The 3,383-nt window shown below is 38.8% G+C and overlaps 1 pseudogene; it reads right to left on the bottom strand.

The window, feature by feature from the left end:
* Positions 1-2,392: 2,392 nt before the first annotated feature.
* LOC105978713 lies at positions 2,393-2,738 on the bottom strand (annotated as a pseudogene).
* Between the last annotated feature and the right edge of the window lie 645 nt (positions 2,739-3,383).

The following is a 3,383-nucleotide window of genomic DNA, read 5'->3' as shown; positions in this document are numbered from 1 at the left end:
TTGTCACAGGCTTGCAACCTCAGAAGCACCAGGGTGAGTTTGTGATCTCTCCAGTCAATAGCCCTATCCCTGCTGTTCTGTTAATCTCTGTTTGCATTCTATCCAAACAAGAAAACAGTAGGGAAAGAAGACCTGACAAACACCACAATTGAACGCCAGAACTGACTGTTGCCTTTTCATAAGGTTCTCTTCCTGAAGCTGATTCTATGATTGCCAGGGATTGTGAGGACCAGGAATATCTGCCCCTCTGGGTCTGTGTTACTAAGGCAAAAATCCAGAAGACAGGAAGAAAATAAAAACACAAGAAGGAGAAAAAGCAAGGAGAAGGGGAGAATAAGGCTCATAGATGTTTTAGCCTCAGGTTAAAGCTATGAATCAGAGCCTTTGATGGAACTGTGAAGGAGCTTAGCTTGAGTGGAAAATTGTAACCTCTGCTCTGCACATTAAAGCACAAACCTCTGGGCCTGTCTCCCCTCCAGGCCTCAGGGTGCATGGGGAACCTGGTACCAATCACGATCCCTTGCATTTGCCTCTCATATTGGGTGGCAGTCATGCGACAACCTCCACCACTTTCCAAGTGCATGTGCTGCCCAGGGGTGTGGAGGGAAAGGCGTAACTGTCTTCTATGAGGACTAGATTGAATCTTGGATATTCCTCCACTCACCTTGAAGTTGTGGGGACTAAGGGGTTGGCCCATCTCTCTCATGGGCAAGTGTCCAGGACCTGGTCCACACTGTGGGAGGGGCTGCCTAGTGCATGGTTGGCAAGCTTCATTAGCTCATTTAGTTTTAATTCTCCAGAAATTTAGGTCTTAAGGTTTCTTATTCATATCTGTTTTCTTACATCTTTGTTGAAGAGAATTGTGCAGCATGTTTGATTAAGGCACCATCTTTTACCAGAAGTCAAACATGCTTCCTGTATATTTACCTATTCTTGACTGTTTATAATAGCAAAATCATATAATATTTCTCCTTTAGGAATTTACTTATGTCACACAACAATGTTCTCCTGATTCATCCATGTAATGGATGTTCCATGGATTCCTGAATATTCTTTATAGTTGTATGGTACTCCATTGTACATATGTACCACCATTTGTTTTTCCATTAATCTTTTGATGTTCATTTAGATTGTTTCCATCTCTTTACTATTTTGTAGTGAACATAGATAAACATATTTCTGAGATATGTACCTAGGAGTTGGATTGTTGGATTATAAGATATTTCTGTTTCTCCTCTTTTGGGAAAGGCTATCCTGTTTTCAATAGTAGTTGTGGCTTTTCATAATGCAAATAGCAGTGTAAGAAGGTAATTTTTAGGTTGTTATAATTAAATTTAAATTAATCAAAAGAGCTTAAGAAACTTAACACTCTACCTATGTGTATTTTAGTTAAAATCCAAGGTTGGTCTATCCTAAAGAGACAAAATATTCCCTTCTTTTCCATCCCCACAACAGAAAGCAAATATTAATCAATCACAAAATTACCAAAAGTTTTGCTGATAAAACCTCATATTTGATAAATTATGCTCTCATTTAATTGTGACCTTATATAACTGCAATTATAAACAGATGCCATGCAATTGTCCTTTTGATTTAGAAGGAAGAGGAAAAGAAATCATAACAATCTGTACATAGTGTGTACAGATAGAGTTATCTTTTAGCTGAGCTGGTGAGAAAACCTCCAACTCTATGTTGCAGTGAATATAATATTAATCTGTTCCACTGAAAATCAAGTGTAGAATAATGTATTTGTCAAAAGCCAAGTATCTTGTATTTAGCTATTTACACTGATCTTAGCACCAGATACGAAGCAAATATAACCTCCCTGTGTAGGTCTAGAGATAGATGTTTTCTCAATGAAGTAGAGAGTGTAATGAGCTCGTTGACTATCATAGGTCACAAACTGTGCACATATATTACCTCATTTGATTTTTGTAATGATTTAGTTACTATAATGATTCTCTGAAGCTGATCATTATCCTACATTGACAAGAAGACGGAGGCTCCAAGAGGTCAAGTGGCTTGAGTTAGTGAGGGCTCTCAAGTTGAAGTTCAGCCATTCGCAGTTTTTTTGCCCTCACACTGCGCTGATTTCTGGAGTTGGAGGGAAACAGGTTGTGCCTGTGGCACTTCTCTAAAGTGTGGCTTCCGAATTCGGTTCATGTTCTATGTACAGAAATAACCCTTATACCGTTTCTGTGATAGGTTCCGGTCACAGAGGAATACGAACATTGTGCCACCCCCTTGGTTTTCTAATTATTAAAATCAGACATAAAGTAACAACTGAAAAAACAAATAAATACAAAGGAGTTTCTTTAAGTTACTTTGGCAGACTTTTTTTTTTTAAAGAACAAATCATTTGATTTATTATTCAAACAAGCTCCATTTGAATTTATTTAGCTTTCTGACTCTGTGCTTGAGCCTTTAACACTTTCACAAGGATTTTCTGCTCCTCAATAAGGAAAGCACGCTTGATCCTGTCTCGGACACGTTTAGCGCACATGGACCCACCATAAGCCCTGCTGACGGGTTTTTTTGTTTTGGACAACCTCATGAGAACTTTGGGTCTCACAGCAGGGACCCCTCGAAGTCGGCCTGGGCACACACCGCATGCAGATTTTGGGGCTTCCCAACCTTTTCTGTATACAAGTATACAATTCTGTTACCAGGGACAGCCTAGTTTTGGTAGAGGCTGTATTGCAGGACAGCCTACGCTGGTAGGTCAGACGCTGAACCATTTTGAATGCCTGCACGCATCTCCGGAACCGCAGACTTTTTTTTAGGTCACTTTTTAAAAACAGTTTTAGTGACATCTCATTTACATGCCATACAAGACAATGGTTTAAATATATTAAGAAGAATCGTGAATTTTTTTACTGTAAATAATTTTAAAACATTTTTATCATCCATATGCTCACTATTATTAGCTCCCTGATTCTTCCCAAGCTCCTTGATCGTAACTCTAAGAAACTATTAATCTAGTTACTCTCTCTATAGACTTCCCTATTGTGAATTTTTCGTATAGAAAATCATACAAGAAAAGGTCCCAACAACAAAACAGACAAAACTCAATCTGAAAGAAAGTGGAAAATAATAAAAGTAGAAAGCTTCAAGGGATCAAAAGGGGAGACAGAAGGGCCTTCTATTTGCATGAGCCCCCTCCAAATTAACAAGCATGATGCCTTTCTCCAGAGACTGGCTGCTGCTGATGGCGTGTCCAAAGTATCTGAGACAAAGCTTCACTATCTTTGTCTCTAAGGAGAATTCTGTGCATTCCTCATGGAGAAGCCCACGTATCTAATTGTTTAAAAAACTTATTTGCAATAAAGAAGTAATTCATCTTGCAAAATTCTATCATGCTACCTCCAGCTTCATTTCTATCA

Source organism: Echinops telfairi, unplaced genomic scaffold (assembly GCF_000313985.2).
Source record: "Echinops telfairi isolate 266 unplaced genomic scaffold, ASM31398v2 ScPeMD7_7469;HRSCAF=8507_1, whole genome shotgun sequence".
Lineage (NCBI taxonomy): Eukaryota > Metazoa > Chordata > Mammalia > Afrosoricida > Tenrecidae > Echinops > Echinops telfairi.
This window is presented reverse-complemented; position numbering and strand designations above follow the sequence as displayed.